The sequence below is a fragment of the Colobus angolensis genome, unplaced genomic scaffold (genome assembly GCF_000951035.1).
Source record: "Colobus angolensis palliatus isolate OR3802 unplaced genomic scaffold, Cang.pa_1.0 Scaffold124, whole genome shotgun sequence".
Taxonomy (NCBI): Eukaryota; Metazoa; Chordata; class Mammalia; order Primates; family Cercopithecidae; genus Colobus; species Colobus angolensis.
In genome coordinates, this window is record NW_012113586.1 from 1,016,970 (window position 1) to 1,039,169 (window position 22,200).

The window sequence follows — 22,200 nt, forward strand, 5'->3', positions numbered from 1 at the left end:
GATGGCTATAATTTTCCAGATGTGCTGATGTATTTTGATCTGGCTTTGCCTTCCTGGATTAATTTATTTAATAAATATTTATGAGGCCCTCTGTGACATTGGGCATGATTCTAAGCTCTTGGGAACGTAGCAGGGCGCAAGACTGTCTGAGGTCCCTATGAGGATACAGATAAACAATAAAATCTACAACTAGAAGTTAAATGTAGGTTTTGGTAACAGGAGGGGAGAAACAGGGTGATGTGATGCGTGAAGCGGAGCGTATTTGGAAGAGGATGGTCAGTGAATCTCACCTCTTTAGGGAGGTGACAGTTCAGCTGAGATCTACACGTCAACAGAGAGCCAACCATAAGAAAATGAGGAACACCATTTTATGTAAAGGGAATGAGAAATGTGAAGATTTAGAGGCAAGAAAGTTTTGCTTGTTTATGGACTAGAAGAAAGGTTGATCTCTCTGGGGCATCACGAGTAAAAGGGAAGTGGTGAGGAGCTAGAAAGTTCAGCAGATCATTCAGTGTCCGGGAGAGCTGGAGATCAGCTTAGAGTGTATAGTAAATGGAATGGGAAGCCACAGAAAGGTTTTAAATAGGTAAGACATAAGATTTGATTTTACTTAAAAAAAATCTCAGGCTGTTGTATGGAAAACAGAGTTTGGCAAGCAGCAAGACAGATCACGGGAAAAGTCAGTGCTGACACTATTCATTTAGACAGATATATTTTTTTCTCTAACCTTCTTTCTTTCTTGTTTTTGTTTTTTTGAGACAGGGTCTTGCTCTGTCACCTAGAATACTGATGTGCAGTGGCTCAATCCTCAACTTCCCAGGCCAAGAGATTCTCCTACCTCAGTCTAAGGAGTGGCTGGGACCACAGGTGTGCACCACCATGCCTGGCTAGACTTTTACACATTTTTAATTTTGTAGAGATGGGGTCTCCCTATGTTGCCCAGGGTGGTCTCAAAATCCTGGTTCAAGTGATCCTCCCACCTTGGCCTCCCAGAGTGCTGGGATTATAGACATGAGTGTCCATGCCCAGCTATCTCTAACTTTTCTGTGAGTGGGCCTCTGCCCACATTCCGATTAGAGAAACTGCACCTGGTCATCTTGGAATTCTTGAGGTTTGATTAGTTTAAGCTGCAGATTTTCTTAACCTTGGAGAGCTGTTTTTTTTTTTTCTTTTAAATGTAAAGAGTGATTAGTTAGAGTGAAGCCTAAGTACCTGTAATTTTGTAGAAACTCTCCAGGTGATTTTAATGAAGAAACAGGGTTAAGAACTCTGTAGGACCAATTAGGAACCCCCATTCTTTCTTGCGGATTCCAGTAAGTATAACACATAAGGCTTAAATACTCTCCTCCACCAGAATTACAGAGGCAAAGGGCAGTGCAAGGTGCAACAGGCTTTGTCTGCTCCCGGTAGGCCCACCTTTCACACAACTGCTCCAAATAGTGAAGACAATATAATAAGAGCCAGGAAAAGTGCCTGTCTTGGCTGTCCATCAGATAACTTCCACTGCTTCCATCAATCTAGCAGTGGAAGGCTGCTGCTGGCCTTCACCATCCTTGCCACTCATAGTCTCTCTTCTTCCCCTATTCTCATGAATCTTTAGTTTCCCAACTCAGCTCACTTATCAAATCAAAACCCCAGGCATGACTCCTTTTCTCAGCTGCCCTTGGCATTAACATAATTTCCGTCCTCTCTGCCCGTGTGGGAGGGGAGGAGCACACCTGGCCAGTCTCCAGCATGAATTGCCTAGTACTTGCTCCTCTCATTGTGACAGCCACAAGTGTCCTGCAGATTGCAGTTTTCTGCTGCCAGACTGTGGTTTTAAGTTCATCTCTGCTAACCCAAAGCACATTCCAATGGGTTTCAATTTCCAGCTGCTCCCCTGGGATCCAAACCACTGTTCACAGTGCTCTCTGCATCCAGCCAGTGCCCTGCCTCATTCCAGCAGCTGGGAATGTCAACTTTGGAAGCCAATGTGGTGGGCAGCAATTTGTTCCATATACCACATTGCCCTCTGTTCAGGAAGGTTGAAAAAGGTATCAGTGTACATGCAGTGTTCAAGCTGACTTTCCCACTCATATATTTGAAAGATGTTCAACCTAAGTAAAAGTATTGGCAGACTCCATTTCCTGGAGACCAGGGATTCATCGAAAGTAGTTCTACGCATTCTTTTTATTCACTAAAGACACTCCACTGAGATGCTTTTCTGGACCTACTAGGGCTGAAGTAGGGAGTGATTCTGCGTGGGTGTTCTGATACCATCTGTGTACAGCTGGCCTTCCCCGGCCCCAAAGCTGTGACTCATAAAGAGCAGAGACCCTGAGAAGTTCACCCCTCAGCTGAATGGGCAAGTGCCAGGCCTAGTGCTCAGTGCTAGGGAGACAAAGATGAGAGAGGTAGAGATGCTTGCACATTCCAACACCATTTAAGGGCGAAGGTGAAGGCTGATTTTGTTCCCTTCCTGCCCAACATGCTTGTGGTGAATTATTTTGCCAACTGTAAGTATGATTTTCAGGGGCACCAAGGACTGCAGGGGGTGAGAGGTGGACAGGGAGAACTTCTTCATGTCAAGGCTTCACATGTTATGCTAGGGCGAGATGGTACATTCAGCAAAAGCTCGAAGTTAAGTAGATTCTCTGCCAAGGACTTTGCAACTGTAAGTCAGAGTCCCCACCACTGCTGCAAATCAGGCAATGTGCACTGTACCTGGCTTTGTTGAGTGGGAAAGGACAGTGTGTGACCTTGGAAAAGCTAGCTCACTTTGTCAAGGGGCTGGAAAAGGATCTGACTAGACATTTCCCTTGTCAAGTATAGCACTAGTGAATGTCTGAAACGAGGGTCACCTCAAGGCTTCTGCTGAAGTAGTTCTGCTGATTTCTGTGTTGAAGTTAATAGATTTGGGAGAAATCACAGACACAACTTCACAGCCTGAGATTCACTGGATTGACAGAGCCAATGTTCAATGTTGCTGAAACCTGCACCACCATGCCTGATGAAGCCCTCTTTAGCTCTATAATCTGAATTCTACAAAGACATTAAACTGCCCTGGGGGAGCAAGAGAGCCTTTTCCATTTACCCATGATTGATCAATGAACAATAGTCGTTTTGCCTGCTGCTAAAAGAAGTTCTCATAATTAGGACTGGCTGCATATTTTACAGGGATAGGATCGGTGCAAAATAAAATGCAGGGTCTCATGTCAGTCCCTTAAGCCAAGCACAGGCCCTGTATGACCTCATGAGCCATATGCCCTCACAGCTGCCCTGCTGAGAGCTACACCAGAGATTTGACAGACTCCAGATGGTGCGAGATGGAGTTAGGGCTGGGCTCATAAGAAGGGTATTCCTACCTCAGTGGCCAGGGTTCATGTTAGGATGACCATAGGCCTGCAGCCCATCTCACACCCACCCTTCTGTCAACAGTACCTGATTAGGAAGAAGGGTTGACTTCTATAGTGCTGGTTCTTCCATTTCTTGAGAAAAGACTGCACTATGCAATAGGGAGCTTTAGGTTTCCAGAACAGGTTACTGACTATTTTGGAGTCTGTAACTGACCCCAGTGACCCCTGCCTTTGGGGAGAGAATGGCTGAGGCACCTTCTGTTCATCCAGACTTCCCCCTCCACTTCCTCATAATGAACCTCTTTCATGCCTCAGAACACCGTCTCAATTCCCTGCTCATTACCCTTGGGTGAGATCATGGGCTGTGATAAAGGGAAAGAACTCCCACCCAAATTTCCCCCCGAGTCCCCTGATGTCTTAAGAAGCACATGTACCCGGAGAGGTTGAGTGGTCCTCACCTGAGTCTCCTAAGAGTGGGAAACTCTCTTTTGAATTCAGTTTTTAAAAGCAATTTCTCTTTCTTTCTTTCTTTCTTTCTTTCTTTCTTTCTTTCTTTCTTTCTTTCTTTCTTTCTTTTTTCCCCCTTCCTTCCTTCCTTCCTTCTCTCTCTCTCTTTCTCTTTCTTTCTTTCTTTCTTTCTTTCTTTCTTTCTTTCTTTCTTTCTTTCTTTCTTTCTTTTTTCTTTCTTTCTGTCTCTCTCTCTCTCTCTTTCTTTCTTCTTTTTTGTAGTATAAAAATGCTCCAGGCATTGCACGATTTCAGGTTTTGGATCTAATTCCCAATCCCTTTATAACCATGACAGCTGGACTTCACCTTCATCAGCATTTCCTTTTCCCTGCTCATGGGCCTCTCACTCCTACATTCACTCTTCACATAACACAAATAAGTTCATTCTCAACCCCATACCTGCCGTGTGGCTTCCCTTTTTTTCCATTCTCATCATGATAATCCAGGTTCTTCAGGTTCATCAACACCTTGAAAAGTCATCTTTGAATTCTTTCTTGCTTTGTCATTCAATGCATTCTGCTTCCTGACTCCCCATCTCTTCCTCTCTCCATTCTAACAGTTCTGTTTGCTTGTGTTTTATTCATCCATTCATCCATCCATCCATCCACCCATCCATCCATCCATCCACCCACCCACCCATTCATCCATCCATGCATCCGTCCATTCCTCCATCAGCCCATGTGTCTATTTTGTGTCAGACACTGGGGACAGAGAGATGATATGGTGAATTATTGTCCTCAGGATATGGCAGTGTAGGGATGGGGAACAGGATATATACATAAAAAATTAATGGCAGTGCAACTAGATATGCACAAAGCATGGAGGATGTAAAAGAAGAACCTGGGAAGGATGCACAGGCAGGAGAGCTGGGCACCCTCTAAGCAGAAGGAATGCCATGCACTGGCATGGGTAGATGTAAAAGCACACTGCACACAGGAAGCCCTGAGTTTTGGGAAATTGTTGAGGCAAAAATTAGGAGAATCTGGGGATAGAACAGGGATTGGTGGTAAGAATTAATCTGGAGTGTCAGGCAGGGGGGCCCAGGTCTTCAGAGGTCCTATATGTTATGCTGAGGCTCTCAGGCTCACCCTGACAGTCCTGGGGCTCCACCCAGTGGTTGGTTCTAAGGAAGGGAGTGGCATGGTGAGACTAGTTTGGAGACACAACTCTGGACTCCTGCAAATAGATTCATGGGTGACTCTCCAAAGTGGGGAGGCCTGTGGGGGGTAGAAGTCGGAATGATGTTACCAGGGAGGAAGAAGACACATGCAAGAAGTGTTGTGGAGGTAAAGTTGGTAGCCCTGAATGATAGGTGGAAGGAGTCTGGGGCTGCCATCCAGGCTTCTGGCTTGAGAAAGTGGGTGCATTAGAGTTCTGTGCCCACACCCAGTCCTGTCTAAACTAGGTCATTCTGCCTTGGACCTGCCTCAGTTGCCCCTGTATTCACTTTTGTTACCAACACATAAATCAGGGCTTCATTTCTTACCTAGATTCTTGAAGTATCCTCGTCATCTCTTTCAGTCCATCCTACAAAATACTGCCATCGTAATCTTCCAGGGACGGCTGAACAATTCCCATTGCATAGTGAACGATGTCCCAGCTTTTAGCATCACCATCAATATTCATAGCTAGAGGAGACTTTCTTTTCCCATAGAGTCCAGTTTTTGAGAGAACACGAGGCATGTTATATGTGAAGTAATTGAATGTCAAGTCATCTCTAAGGGGGGGTCCCAGGACTCCTACTCGGAGGGTGATGAAGGAAGGAGGCGGGGTGTCTCCAGGGGTGACCATGGGTGATCATGGTCTGTGCCCATCATTTTTTTCCAGGTGCATCTTCCAGTTCTCCCCTGGCCTGTGCTCTCTAGTCTGGTCTCATTGTTGCCGAAAAGTGACCATTCTCCACCTGGGTCTTTGCAGACTGCGTTGCTTCTGCCTGGAATACTTTCACTCAATTCCTGTCTGTTGATATCTTTTGATATCCTACCCATCTTTTGATATCCAGCCCAAATGCAAGGACCCCATGAATCCCCAGGGGAATGGATCATCCGGAAGCACTATCCTCTGTTACGACACTCTGCACATTTACTGTGCACAGCACCTAACATGTCTTGTATTTTATCTCCCTCACTGGACTGCTAGACTGGGAGCAGAAGTGGAAAATTGGAGGCCTTAAGCCTGGGTCCAGCCTTTGAATGTGTTTTGTTAATTTGCATATTATTCCCCAACCAAATTTAATTTATTAAAAAATAACCTGTGTTAAACATACAGAAAATTTGAAAATATGATACAATAATGTATATTTGGGACATCACCAAGAATGAACAGATTTGCTGCTGACACCTTGCCACCCTCTTTTTAAACAAAATATTACATGTACAGTTTGAACACTAGCCCACACATCCCTCTTAAAGCTGGTCTTCACACTGCTTTTTCAAATTTAGAGTTAGTAACTAATATTTAGAAATCAAAAGATTTCACATAATAATTGGCCTCCCACCACTTTCCTGCCAGTTCTCAGCAGACCACTGTGGGTTCCACACCCCACCCAGGCCCTCAGAGCCTGCCTGTCTGGTCGGTGGCTGAATCTTGCACCTGAGCTCCTCATCTGCCCTCTGTACATGCTTCCCAGCAGTTGAGGGGCTCTTCATGCCCCTTGTCCTCCTCCAAACCACTACCCTGGCTGTGCCCCCTGCCTGGACCCAAGAATCCGAGGCCTCATTCAAGCCCCATGGGCTCCTGTGGCTTTTCCCAGTGACTTCAGCTCAGATCCATTCTCTGTACTCATAAACACCTAGCTCTTAAGCCGGTGACTGAGCACTTGCCCGTGCTTTCATTTATTCCTTTGCTAGGTACCTTGCAGAGCCATGCAGGTGAAGAAAACAGACCCAAAAGTGCCCGCTGGGTCTGGTTTCCTTGTTCTTCCCTCTGAGATTTTGCTGCTCCTGTGTGATGCATCACGTGAGGTGCGGTGGGGCTTGGTGCAGGATCTCTGCCCACCTGGCACCTGTAGCTGTAAGAAGGGATGGCACATATTGTTGGCTACAACACAACAAGGCCTCTATGCTTGTTCAGTTGAGAATGCTAGCCATCCGATTCCCTCGTCTCTCTTCGATCACTCCTTGCTGCCCGATGGAGATATGTCCTTTCCCTTTCCTTCCCTGTGAAAATTGCCCTGGTGGTTCATAGGTGTGGGGTTTCACTAGGCTAAAAAACAAGGAGGAAGGGCTCTTGTCCCAGATTCCACCACCCTCCTTTCCCTCCCGTACAATTTTGCATTGACATATGGATGGTGTGCATGCCTTTCAAGAGCTGGACAGATGCTGGCTCTTGGCATTTTGTGCAGAGGACGGGGAAGGAGGGGTGCTGCAATTTTCACCTTACCCCATTGCCTGGGGCCACTCCACCCTGATGCTAGTGCTGATCATCGGTTCCTTGGGGTTTTGAAAGTGGTGGAAACCTGTTCACCTGGGCCAGAATGTTTTTCTCTTTTCCCATCAGAACGAACACTGATACTATATCCTTTGTGATAATCAAATTCAACTGATTAATGATGTGTAAATTTCCTGTGTAGGAAAGAAGCCATCTTGATCTTGGGTGTGACTGTCATCATTGCTGTCACACCCAGGTGCAGAGGGAGACAGCTTCCCCTCCACACACTTTGACCCCACAGCAACCTCCTCACCTGCTTCAGTTCTACTGTCCCTGATGGCCCTGAGACTGGATTTTGTTTGTTTGTTTGTTTTTTACTGTTGCTTCTTTGGTTGGTTATTGACTATGTCGTCATTGAAGTCCCCCAACTTGTCCTGATTTGTCTCCACTTCTTAGGCACATTGAGAAGAATAAGAGGCAAGTGACTAAAAGGGAGATGGAGGGAAGGAAAGTGGCTAAGGAGATGGAAGAGTAAAGGAAGAAAGGATGTGATTCAAAGGAGAGAAGGATAAAGAAAGAGGAAGAGGCAGTTAAATCTGGGGATGTGGGATAGTACAATTCTATTTTTTGAGCTGAAGAGGAGGTATATTTTGAAGACGTTCACACTTGTTCCCTTTACTTGCCCAGGAACCCATGGTGTGGCTTCATTGTGTGATTTGAAAGGGTGAAATGCAAGGTTATTAATGACTAGAATGGCCAACACACTTATAGCCAGGTGTGTCCTAGAGACCTTCAAGGAAATTGGCACTAAAGCTGGTGGAGGCTGGATGCATTTTTGCTTGCTCTCCCCTGCTCAAGGCCATTTAGTAAGGCATGCAAGCCCTTCCAGATGCCCCTCAGGGAATCTTCTGGATTCTAGAGAGTCCCCTGCATGGGATTGTGCAAGAAGGAGGTAACCCAAGTAAGCCAGGGCTCTCCCAAGGATTGGCACCCCATGCTCCAATGCTCTGCTGTACCACTGACAAGGCCAGTTCAGGCTGTTTGATTTGGTGGAAACATAGGGACTTTCTTGACCAATTTCCTGATAGCAGGCCTAGCCACTAATCAGTTGACTGTGAACAAATTTCCTCACCAATAAAATGGAAATAGTCACCGCGCCTCGGGTTTCAGATGAGTATTAAATCAGGTAATATATGTCATATGTAGCTCATGTTGTACATGTCTGAAATAAGGTAGAGCTTATTCAGCCTTCAACCACCCTTCCTGACCCTCCCACTACTCTGCCCACCCCCCAATCCCGGTTTCATGCTACTTTTCTAAGTTGGAGATGGTGATACCTGGAAATGAAAGGGAAAGGAGGAAAGTATGTATTAACAGAAACCATACCTCCCTCCAGGTTAAGCATTAAAACATTTATTGCCTGTTTCATTGAACTGTGTGAAGAGACAGGAGATTTAAAAGAAAAGAAATCCTTTCTCATTTAGGAGGAGAAATGGAGTTCTGGTAGTAAAAAGAGACCCTCAAGATAAAAGAGACCACAATTGTTCAGAATCAGCCACTGAGATTTGGAAAAAGCAAATCACATTGTCTGTCCTCTGGTATACGATTAGGACAGAAAACTTCTGGTTGGGCCAGGGAATGGGCAGGTTTTAATGACATGAGGAAGACAATAAGTTGGCTATTATGTGAAAGGGAGGCAGCAGGACCTGGACTTTTGCCCTTGTCACCTTCTGTATGAAGCCAGGAGGGTGGAGCTTGATGACATCTAACAACACCCACATGCACATCTCTGTCATCCTTAAATCACTGAGTCTTGGACTTCAGGGTCTCCTTGTGCTGGTCCACAAGGGAACCAACCCACTCCACGGTTTTCTGCTTGGCTTCCTCCCAGCTGTAGAGTGGCTCATATGCCAGATCTCGCTGAGCCTTCTTGTAAGAGAAGGTGAACACGCTATTTGACAATGTCACTGTGTGACGACTGAAGGGCGGTCGATAGGTGCAAATTGGCCTGAGCAGGAAGCTCACTATTTCCAGCAGGAAACCAATCCAGTACCTTGATTCCATCTGGAATCAAGGCAGAGGCCGAACTCTTTGCTCAGGATGTAATTAAGATTATCATATCTTTGGTGAGATGTGTCATCTGAGATGTAGTAGAACTGCCCTCCGACACTTAGGGCCTTCTTGGGGTCCTGCAGGGCCCTCAAGGCCAGAATATGGGCCCAGGCCACATTGCCAATATAGACTGGGTTGACTGTGGAGAACTTGCCAACACTTGACAGGATCCCATTGTTGTTCAGGGCCTCATTTATATTGGCAGTAAGAAATGGGCTTCCTTCTCCATAGATATACATGGGTCTTAAGGCACAAGTGTAAAAGGTATCACCATTTTTCAGAGTCCTTCCATTAGCTGCCAGCACAGCCTTCTCAGTGAGCTTTTTGCTGTGTGGATATGGAGCAGATCATGTGTTTTCCAGACAGTCTCGTTCATGGGCATTCTCGATGATTTCCTTGTAGGAGTTGGGCCTGGCTACCTCTAGGGCACTGGGGTAGATGAAGACTGGCGCACTATCTTGGACACAGGCCTCCAACAGGAGCTGAGTACCTGCCCACAAAGAGCATGCTGTCAGTGTCAAGAAATATCCCTAAGGGGGGCCAACCACATACACAGATCCATGTGCCCCACTCCTCACTCCCAAGTGCAGTGGTTGTAACAGACTCTGGATACATTCTTCTGTGGCTCTGACTAACACTGGGCCACGCTACAACCACAGGAAAAACACAAAGATGAAAAGAAACTGACATGTGGGTTCTGGAGAGCAAGAATTTTTAGACTTTTGGGTTTCATGTATGTGTCTATGTGTGTGTGTGTTTGTGTGTGTGTGTACCTTAATTTTGGAAAATGACCTCGGGTTGTCACTTTTTGTTTTGCCATGTAGACATTGAATAATTATGATTTTTCATCAATACCATTAAAGACAGTACATTTAAAATCTAAAAATACTCTGAGTGTATGGATAGTCCCAGTTCTTAGGCACAAAAGGGTAGTGGAAGAATTCACATGACACACACACAAATACATAGTATGCAGGCAATATACACTCTTCAATATACATGAAATTGTTAATATTTTTCTCATTTTGTTGAGTACTAATAAAACTTTGTCACAAGGACCATCTCTGGACATTGAACAAACAGTGGGTTGTGGGAACATGCTGGAGACCCACACTCTTTTCCTGATTGTGTGTTCCCTGGGAAAGAGCCTCCCAATTTAAAGTCTCTGTGCAATTTGAATTTCTGGAGAGACAGTCTCAGGTTTTCAAAAATTAATCCAATGAGGGAGAAAATTTGGAGTTAGTTTGCCTTCAAGGGGGAATTGATCAACATTGTGAAGTATTTTCTAAGCTTGGGAGTGATAATGGTTTTAGGAAACAGATGTCTCTAACACTTCCCCTGTCATTTCATATCCCCTGTTGTACGGAGCTGAGGAGAGCAGGAATTAAAATAAAAAAACTGGTTACTCTTAGCATCCTTCTTTCACTGTAGAGGTACTTAGAGGTATGGGTAAGTAGCAACTGGAAAGGGTTTTTTTTTTTTTTTTTGAGATGACACTGGCGACTCAAAAGCAATTAGTTGCTTTAGAAAAGGAGTTTGAGGCTGGGTGCGGTGGCTCATGCCTGTAATCCCAACACTTTGGGAGACGGAGGTGGGTGGATCACCTGAGGTCAGGAATTCAAGACCAGCCTGGCCAACACGGTGAAACCCCATCTCTACTAAAAATACACATACACAAAAAAAATTAGCTTGGTGTGGTAGTGGGCACCTGTAATCTCAGCTACATTGGGAAGCTGAGGCAGGAGAATCACTTGAACCTGGGAGGTGGAGGTTGCAGTGAGCCGAGATCACGCCACTGCACTCCAGCCTGGGTGACAAGAGTGAAACTCTGTCAAAAAAAAAAAAAAAGAAAAAAAAGAAAAGGAGTTTGAGTAGACTGAATGTGGAGGGCCAGGCCGGGGGTTGGGGTGCTGTAGTGCTGAAGAGGCTCTGGAGATCAGAGAGTGAGAGTGCATTAGAAGATTCCTTAAGGAAATGTGTCTGAATTTAAAGTAGGTTGGAAAGTGACAATTCAGAAAGACCACCAAGCATTTAAGGGATGAGGATTGAATGAGGGTGCACTTTGGGCACCTGGCTGGAAACAGCTATGTAATAGCAGACCCTGTGGTGAGCTGAACAGATTGCATTCTGGTACACTGGGAAACTCTTATTGTTAAAAAAAATATTGTGGGAAGGCATGTGCTAGATAATTCTGTCCTGACAGACCTCTGTGAACCAGCTTTGCTAGTTCTCTCGAGAGGACTTCTTCTTTGAGGTGGGCAGGAGGGCTCTGAATGTTCTTATCAGCCTGCACACAAGGTTCAAAATGATGACTATGGTGACACCTGGAAGGTCTGATTCTGGTCTGGGGAGCCAAGGGGTAACTGGATTTCAAGAGCCTGAAGTCTGAGATTAATTGACTTTTGACTGGGGCCACATTAGAAAGAGCTTCCACAGCCTTTGGAGTCACACAGGAGTGAGTTTAAAGTCGAACTCTCCTACTTACTTACTTACTCACCTGTGGGACTTTGGACAAGTTGCTTGTCTTTGCTCAATCCTAGTTTTCTCATCTATGAAACTGAAAACAGCAGCCTTGAGTTCCCCTAGTTGGTAGTGATCAGCAAAGCCACTTGGCCCAGAGCACAGCAGGTGTTCAGTGGAGAGACTTCTCTTTCCTTCCTGCCCTCCTTTCTGATCCTCATTTCCCCACCTTGGTCCATCTCCTCCCCAGGCCACTGTACCATTCACATTGACATTCATGATGGACTCTCTGTGAGTGACACGGAAGACATCAATGATACAGGAGGTGTGGATGACGACCAAGACTTCCTGGCAGGCTCTCTTCAGAAATGGCTCATCCAGAATGTCTCCTTCCAGCACTGTCAGCTTGGTCTTGTTCTGGAGCTCTTTGTGAACACAGTTCAGGTCATAGGAATGATTTCTGGATCTGGTTGGGAAGTTTTCTGATAAAGGTGATGTTACATAGGTGTTCAAGGGCGGTTAGAGCGGGGTGTTAGAGTGGAGGGTGTACACTCCATGGAAAGAACAAACAAACAAAGGCACAGAAATCAGCACGTGTCGCAGTTTACTAGGAAAGCAAACATCTGTTTCTACCATATCTCATTTCAGAAAAGTAATCTGAGCAGTGAGCTGTCAGGTGTACCTGGAATATAAGCATTGCTAGAGTCATGGGAGACTCACCAAATTTCTTAAGGAGCCTAGGGTGATTGTGGAGAGTTGGGTATAAAAGGGAAAAAGTTAATTTAATTTTGTAGGTAATGAGGAATCACGTATGGAATCATGATTTTGGGTCTCCAGCATCATGTCAAAGAAAAATGCTTATTGATATTTGGAATAAAAAGAGAAACAGGCCAGGTGTGGTGGCTCATGCCTATTTCTTTTTGCATTGCAAATATAAATAAGCAATTTTTGGAACTTTGGGAGGCCAAGGTGGGTGGATAGCTTGCGCCTGGAGGGTCCAGACCAGCCTGGACAACCTGGTGAAACCCCGTCTCTACTAAAAATACAAAAATTAGCCCTGTGTGGTGGCATCTGTCTACAGTCTTTGCTACTCTGGAAGCTGAGGCAGAAAGATGGATGAAGGATGGATGGAGCCCAAGAGGTGAAGGTGGCAGTGAGCTGAGATTGCACCTCTGCACTCCAGCCTGGGGGGTAGAGCAAGACCCTTTCTCAAAAAAAAAAGAAAAAGAAAAAAGAAAAGAAAGAGAGAGAGAGAGAGAGAGAGAAACAGAGGCAGAGTTGTGGTGTAGGAAGTTAACCTTGACTTGAGGATATAAAATGGACAGATACAGGTGATATGAGAAAGCCAGGTGATCAAGAGATTAATCAGAATGTCTGTGCCAATGTTTAGACGAGGACTGGAACCAGAGTCCAGCAGTAGAAGCAGAGGAGGGGAGAGATATACCAGGTATGAATGTCAGACCTTACCTTGAAGGTCCTGGTACCTATTGGATCTGGGCTGAGAGGAAAAGAAGATAAAATCACCCCTGTGGTTTCCTGCTTGGGCAACTGGGAGGAGAGTGGAGCCATTACTAGGAAATTGAGAATGGGCGTAAATGATGAATTTCATTGAAAAACTCTTATCAAATATCATCAAAAGCAGATAGCAACGCTGAAAATGAGTTATCCACCGATGAACTAACATCCCAGATATCTAGTGTCCAGCCAAGGGCAGTGGATATAACATCCATATCTTCAGGCTTCTCTGAAATCCACAGGAAGTGACGCTGCCAGTAAAGTTGTCAGCTGGAATTAGCCCCAAAATGAACACCATGCTACATGGAGCTCAGATAAATACTCTACACTCATTTGTGCTTTATAATCTGCATACAGCCCACAGCTTGCTTCTTTCCTTTTACAGCTACCTTGTAAGGTAGGTATTTTGAGTCCCACTTTATTGGTGAGGAAACTGAGGCTCAGATAAGTTAAAGGACAGATCTAAGGTCAGGCTTCTAGTAAGGCTCAAACCTGTCCACCTCACCTCAAGCCTTGTACTCTGTACCTCAGGTGCAGGACCGGCTGTTTAGAATCAACTTTTCTGAGAAAGAGTAAGAATAAGCCAGTTTAACTGAAATTGGCAACAAAGGCCAAATAATTGTAAGAGTGAAATTCAGGTGAAAAACTCAAGGCTGGAGAAATTCCTTCCTGGGGTACAGGCGGGACCATTTACTCTCTTAATGCATGTGCCATGTTTTGTCTGCTTCTAGCCCCTTCCCATAGTCAGGCATCTCCAAGAAGGGCCTGCAGTGGGAGGAGCCAGGGAAGAGGCTGCTGGGAAGACATGGTAATAGCCTGAGAGTGGAATTTTCTGTTTGTATTTCCCCCTCCTCTCCCTACTCTGCTGCCTTCCTCTGCTTCTCCTTTGTTGCCGAATTCAGACAGACTGGCTCAAAGAAATTGCTATTTCAAAGCAGAAGAAGTCCAAAGCGGGGAGAAAAGGACTGTTTGCAAATGAGTTTGCAGGGATCAAGAGGCACCAGGAAAGGGGACTTTGTTGATGGAGCTATAGCTTCCTCCTTCTAGAAGCTGCTAGACTAACTACTGCTTAAGCACACAGATGCTGCACTAGACTGTGTGTATTCAAATCCAGCTTTACCATATTATAACTGTGGAACCTTGAACAAGTTAATTAACCTCTCTCTGACTGTCTCCTCATCTGTGAGAAAGGAGGATGATAAAAAACCGATCTCATAGGGTTGTTATGAGGAGCAAATGAGTCGACACATGCAAAATGTTTAGCCCAGTGCCTGACACAGAAAGAACACTGAATAGATTCTCTGTTTTTATCTTCATGCAGGCCCCCACCCATTCATTATACCTTCTGAATTTTCACCATAGGTGAACGGTTCCCTTAGGCTGAGCATTACTTTTTTTCCGGTATCAGGTGTTAGAGCGCAAATATTGGTGAGATATAAAGATTACAAACATTTAATATTGGTGATATGTTAATATTTGTTTATCAAAGACACCATTAAAACAGAAGGTGGAGGAAATGGGACTTTTGAAGAGGCCACTCTTCTCTGGGAGAGGGAAAGAAGAGTAGATTGTTGGGTGTGGTCTCTGAGTGCTGTCAAGTGGGAGCTTTTCTGTGGGCAGGGGAGGACCGTCTGGGCAGCCAGAGCCCCCATGTAGACACACAGTCCCCCCAATCCCCTGGGTTGGGGAGGTGGACAGGGAATTGGTTTGGGGCACACAGAGAGGCAAAGAGAGAGACTGAAGACCCACTTTGCCAAGCATCAACCCAATGGCCAAGTGATGGAGCCTCTGGAAGGAAGCTCTGGCCTGAGCGCTGCTATACATTGGCAGATGGCATTGGTGAGTAACTTTATGTTTCTAGACCTTGATGGGTTCATTGTCCAGTTAGATGTGACCCATTTTGTACCTTCCTCATGGGGTTTTTTTGCACAAGGAGTTGCTACAGCAAATTCTGCCATCAATTTCTTTGGGGCATTGAGCAACAGAGATAAATGTTTTTTGTTTTTTTTTTTTAAAAGCCATTTATAAGAAATCTAAATGAGGCATGTCCAACCTCATACTGCCTCTTACTCTGTCTCTGCTTTGTACTGTGCACTTGAGCACACTCTCTTCCTCTCACTGATGCCCTCTCTCTCTCCTATTCTCTCTCATTCTCATTCATTCACTGACTTTCTCATTCTCTCTCCTCCTCATTTTTTTCTCTCTCTTTCTGACACACACACACACACCACACAAACACTTACACACTTATCTTTACCTTCGCTCCCTTTTATTTTCCCTTCACTAAAAATCCTAAGGAGGCTTCCAAACAAAACAAAGTCCAGCACAGTCTAGAGAGGCAGGACCCACTGGTGAGGTCTTTAGGGTAATGGTGTCCTTTGTGAATGTTGTAAAGCAATAGCCAAGACAAAAAGCTTCAGACATAAAAGAGTTATAGACAAGAAAGAGAACAGATGTGGGGTTTTCTTAATAGAAGAAAAGAGGCCTGGAGGCTGAGGTGGCTGCCTCTCAAGTTCTGGGTCAGGGCCAGAATCCAGTCTCTGGACACCCCATTCAGTATATTTCACACTATGACATTTTATACTCTTTAATGTTTCCTTTTTAATGACTTTGTATGTGGGATTGGCCTAGATTTTGCTACAACTTTCCCTAACTTGCTAGACAAGGTCCACCTCCCCACACCCATGCAGGGTTTAAGCTGGAGCCACACAACTATGACTCAAGTTTACTTACTAGAAAATTCCTCCCTCAGTCCTGGTCTGAAGGCCTTGTCCAAGGCCCTGATCTCCTTCAGCTCTGTCTCCTCCACCAACAGGCAGATGATCCTCTGACCCAGAAACCCTCCTGCTGCTCTCACAAGGCAGCTCCAGCCCGTCATGGCCAATCCGAGGTAGCAGGAAACACTCGCCAGGAAACAGAAGATGCTGGGGAGAAGATCTTACTGTATGGTGACCCTAGAGAGGGCTAAAAAGGGAGATCAGATGTTTATACACTCACACAGATGCCTTTTTACTTCCACCCAATTTTTTTTTTTTTGCAAAAATTCCATATCCCACCATTGCCAGAAGTAGCTGCAAGAAAATGAAAAAGCTCTAACCATCAGTTAGATTATTAATAGCTGCACAGAGTAGTCAGGGTGCTGGTCGCCTCATCCTTTGAGGCAAGCCTGGAGCTTTGTGCATTGTGGCTTCTGGCTCACTCATTATCACCATGAACTCCTGCCACAAACTCATTGCTCTCTGCTCCTTCAGGATCCCTTTACTCAGAAGAACAGTGACCTTTAAGTTTTATCTCCCAGGAACAGAAAGAGAAGTTTAATCTCCCAGGAACAGAAAGAGAAAAAGAGAAATTCAAGGCTGCAATGTGATAAAGAGTCTTGGGTTTAGACTTAACAGGACACTGGTCAGTTGATACCAGCTCTCTGGGATCTGCAACCTGTGAAGTTAAAGTAGACTGGGAGAACTCTTCAAGTGCAATGTGAACTCTGACCTTGCGCAGTAGATACATTTGGGAGGAAATCCACATTAGCCCGTTATCTCCTCTCTCAGACTATCATTTGAGATGTTGCTCTTGTCTTGCAAGGTTTAGAAGTTTGCAATGTTGACAGCTCCAATCACTAAGTTTTATATGAGGTGACTTTCTCTCCTACCCAATATATCCAAAACCTCAATTGCAATTTTCCCCTGGAGAGCTTTGGATTCCTAGACAAAGAACATCACTGAAGGTAAGCTATCTAGTGATAATCGCTTAATTATATGGCCTGTACCACAAGAGTGGGGATTTCTGGTTGTATGACCCAATGACTCTTACCATAGATGTTTGAACTTATCCCGTATTTTTGGCTGCAAAACCATTCTCAGCAAATTCCTGAACTGAATATGCTGTGAATGCTTCTGTAGTCTATGCCTGACAACTGCCCAGTATCACTACCATAAGCTCCCCAAAACACTTTCCTCTATTTTAAAAAATCAAAGTGTCATTTATATGCATTAAAATGCCCAGATCTTAAGTGTTCAGTGCCAATGAACTTTGACAGTTATATAAGCCCATGTAAGTACCACTCAACGAAGATATAGACCATTTCCTTCCCTCCATAAAGGTGTTTTCCAACTGTTACCTATTATTTCCCTGCCCTCCGCCCAATCAATCTCAGAGGCAACTACTTTCTGATTTTTATTCCCACAGAATTCCCATTTTCTATTTCAATTTCCTATATTTTCATAATTTATTCTTCTAAGATCTCCATGGTTCTGGATATATGTTTAAATATAAAATCATTTTAAAATTTAGTTTTGTGCATCGTGTACAGAAAAATTAACTACTGATTTTCTCTATTGTTTATTCATTTTTATATTTCATGATTTTCATTATTTTCATAATTGGCTTACAGTTATTAACTTTGGGTTTATTTTACTCTTCTTTTTCAGGGTTGTTATGATGAAAGCATAGATAATTGACTTTACTCCTTTGCTTATTTCCACTACAGGCATTTAAAGTTGTCAATCTCTCTCTAAGCACTATGTCAGCTGCGTCCGACATTTTGAGGCACTGGGTCATCATCACTCAGTTAATGAACTTTTTCTTGTGAGTTCGCCTATGACCAAAGTGTTATTCAACATATGTTGCTTGTTTTCTACGATTGGGAGTCTTCTAGATATCTTATTGTTATGGATTTCTAATTAAATCCTATTGTGGCCAGAGCATATACTCTGTATGATTTTGGTCCTTGGATATATATTGAGACTTGTTTTATGGTCCAGCATATGGTCTATGTTGGTGAAAATGCCATAAGCCCTGGAAAATAATGCTTTCTGAAGTTGTTGGAAGTAATACTCTACAAATGATTTGGTTTGAAACTCCACCCTGGGTCTTGCTCTCCTCCCACATTGTAGACGTTCATCTAATACTTGGAACCTGACTACCACTGCTTCAAACCCACTTGCCTAGAAAGGTTGACCCTGTTCTGCAAGATGTAGCAGCTTGTTCTCTGAAGCTAGCAGAACTAGCTACAGGCCCTGGGTCTTGCTGAGACTTGTGGAGCACTATCTGAGGCCAACCAGGTGCATCGCATGCCTTTGCCTGCCGTAGCAGATGCTGGAGTACACCTTAGGTAACCCTCATCTCCTTCAGGACAGTATCGCTCATTCCCTTAGCTGTTGAGAGTTCTGGAGGCTGATAGATTTCAACCAGTGTCTCTCTTGGAGTCTCTGAGTGGAACCAATAAATATAAGCTTTCTTTAAACCAATAAATATCTCACTTTCTTTAGGAACATGAGAAATAAAACAAAGGGCAAGACTGTTGTGAGCCAAACTACCAACTTTCTTTTATTTTTAAACAACTTTACTGAGGCATAATTGATATATCATAACATTCAACTGTTTTAAGGCACAGTTCAATTATTTTTAGTAACATTTTAGAGTTGTGTGACCATCATCACAGTCCTGTTTTGGAACATTTCTATCATTCCTAAGGAATCCCTCATGCTTATCAGTTGGCACCCCTTATTCCAAACCCCCCAGCTCTAGGAAGCCCATAACTGATTTTCTGACTCCACAGATTTGATTTTCTGGACACTGTATAAATGGAATCATATAATATGTGGTCTTTTGTATCCATCTTCCTTCACTTAGCTTAATATACTTTTATGGTTCACCTATGTTGTAGCACGTATCAATATTTCGTTCCTTTTAGGTGCCAAATCCCATTAAATTGTATGGATGACTCCCATTAGTTTATTCACTTATCAGTTGATAGATATTCAATGTGCTTCTACTTTTTGGACTATTATGAATAAAACTGATATAAATATTCACATTCACGTGTCATGTTGACATACATTTTTATTTCTTTGTGGTAGACAGGTAGGAGTGACACTGCTAAGTCATATGGTAAATGTATCTTTAATGTTTTAAGAAACTGCCAAATTGTTTTCTGGTGTGGCTCCCTGTCCCATCAACAATGCATGAGTATTTCAATTTTTCACATCATTGTTTTTTCACTTCCTCCAATTGTTACTGTCTTTCTTTTTCATTATAGCATTCTAGTGGGTAAGAAGTGGTATCACATTGTAGTTTTGATTTGCATTTCCCTGCTGACTGATGATGCTGACCATCTTTTCATGTGTTTTACTGGCCATTCTTATATCTTTTCGATTAAATGCTATTCAGATATCTTCCCCATTTTAAAACTGGGTTATTTATCTGTTTGTGTTTAATTGTAAGTGTATTTTATATTCTGGATACAAGTCTTTATCAAATATGTGATTTGAAATTGTTTTCTTAGTCTATAGCTTATCTTTTCATTTTCTTATTGATGTCTTTCAAAATGCAAACATTTTTAGTTTTGATCATGTCTCGTTTTTAAACTTTTTCCCTTTTACCAGGAAAAGTTGGGGTTTTGCCTAATTCAAGATCATGAATATGTTAATCTGTGCTTTCTTCTAAGATGTGCATAATTTAGCCCTTACATTTAGACCTATAATCCATTTTGAGGGAATTTTTGCTTATGTGTGAGTTAATGGCCTAAATTCTTATGGTCACTTGATTTTGACAAAAGTAAATTCAATGAAGGAAAAGGATAGTCTTTTAAACAAGTGATGCTGAGACAACTGAATTGTCTACATGCTCAGGGAATTTCAGCATGCTGTGTAAAGTGATGCCCATCTGAGCCATACCCTATTGGCATCAGAGTTTTTGAAGACTTTCTTGATATGATAACCATGTGTTAAATAATATGCTGTAGCTAGTTCTCTCTTCCTGTTCCACAGGCAGCCACATTGTCCTGTTTTGCTCCAACCACATCCCTGAGACAACCTAATGAAGCTGAGGGCCTGAATAAACGGATTTGGCTGTATTGGGTGTCTGGTCACCAGGGCTGCTTTTAACTCTGGTAAAGTGGATATTGTCGCCATCAATGACCCCTTAATTTAGCTCAACTACATGGCCTACATGTTCCAGTATGATTCCACCCATGGCGAATTCCATGGCACTGTCAAGGCTGAGAATGGGAAGCTTGTCATCAATGGAAAGCTAGATCCTACCAAAATCAAATATGGCAATGCTGTCACTGAGTACCTTGTGGAGTCCATCAGTGTCTTCACTACCACGGAGAAGTTGGGGCTCACTTCCAGAGGGGAGTCAAAAGGGCCATCATCTCTGCCCCCAGTGCTAACGTCCCCAGGTTTCTGATGGATGTGAACCATGAGAAGTATGACAACAGGTTCAAGATCATCAGCAATGACTCCTGTCCGACCAACTGCTGAGCACCCCTGTCCAAGGTCATCCATGACAATTTTGGTATTGTGGAAAGACTCGTGAACACAGTATACACCATCACTGCCAGTCAGAAGACTTTGGACGGCCCCTCTGGGAAGCTGTGGCATGACGGTCACGGGTCTGTCCAGAAAATCATCCCTGCCTCTACTGGTGCTACCAAGGCTGTGGGTGAGGTCATCCTTGCCTAAATGTAAGGACCCTATGAATCCCCTATGGGAATAAATCCTCTGGAAGCACTTTCCTTTCTTATGGCACTCTGCACATTTACTGTGCACAGCACCTAACATGTCTCATATTTTATCTCCCCAGCTGGACCACTAAACTGGGAGCAGAAATGGAAAATCCGAAGTATTAGGCCTGGGTCCAGCCTGCAGACTTGTTTTGTTAGTTTGCATGCTTTTCCCCCCACAAAGCTTAATTTATTAAAAAAAATTAGGCCGGGCGCGGTGGCTCAAGCCTGTAATCCCAGCACTTTGGGAGGCTGAGACGGGCGGATCACGAGGTCAGGAGATCGAGACCATCCGAGCTAACACGGTGAAACCCCGTCTCTACCAAAAAATACAAAAAACTAGCCGGGCGAGGTGCCGGGCGCCTGTAGTCCCAGCTACTCTGGAGGCTGAGGCAGGAGAATGGCGTGAACCCGGGAGGCGGAGCTTGCAGTGAGCTGAGATCCAGCCACTGCACTCCAGCCTGGGCGACAGAGCGAGACTCCGTCTCAAAAAAAAAAAAAAAAAAAATTATAACCTATGATACACACACAGAAAATATGAGCATATGGTATAATAATGTGTATTTGGGACATATCACTAAGAACGAACAGATTTGCTGCTGACGCCTGTCCACCCACTTTTTAAGGTGTAAAATATTACACACACAGTTTGAACACTACCCCATGCATCCCCCTCCTGCAACAGGTCTTCGCACTGTTTTTTCCAATTTACAGTTAGTCATTAACATTTAGAAATCAAGAGATTTCACGTGAGAGTTGGCCTCTGGCCACTTTCCTGCCAGTTCTCACTAGGCTGTCGCGGGCTCCACGCCCCACCCCAGTCCTTGGACCCTGCCTATTGGATCTGTGACTGACTCTTGCACCTGAGCTCCCTCATCTGCCCTCTGTACACGCTTCCTAGAAGGTGGGGGCAGGGAGCTCCTCATGCCCCTCATCCTCCTCTACACCACTGCCCAGGCTGTGCTCCCTGCCTGGACCCAGGAATCCAAGTCCTCATTCAAGCCTCATGGGTTCCTGTGGCTTTTCCCAGTGACTTCAGCTTAGCTCCCTTCTCTGTACTCATATACACCTCGCCCTTAGGCCGGTGGCTGAGTACTTGCCTGAGGGTTCCTTCATTCTCTTGCCAGGTACCCTGCAGAGCCACCTAGGTGGAGAAAAGGACCCAAAAGTCCCCACCAGGTCAGGTTTCCTTGTTCTTCCCTCTGAGCCTTTGACGTCCCCATGTGGTGCATCGCATGAGGTGCAGTGGAGCTTGGTGCAGGAGCTCTGCCCACCTGGCACCCTCAGGTATAAGAAGGGATGGCACATTTTGTTGGCTACAACACTCCAAGGCCTTTTTGCTTGTTCAGTTGAGACTGCTGGCCCATCTGATTCCCTCGTCTCTTTCTTTGAACACCC

The 22,200-nt window shown here is 44.3% G+C and overlaps 2 pseudogenes; one reads left to right on the plus strand and one right to left on the minus strand.

Annotated features, from left to right (window-relative positions):
• Positions 1-8,602: 8,602 nt before the first annotated feature.
• LOC105505266 lies at positions 8,603-16,176 on the minus strand (annotated as a pseudogene).
• A 3,956-nt stretch (positions 16,177-20,132) lies between these two features.
• On the plus strand, positions 20,133-20,761 carry LOC105505375 (annotated as a pseudogene).
• The last annotated feature ends 1,439 nt before the right edge of the window (positions 20,762-22,200 follow it).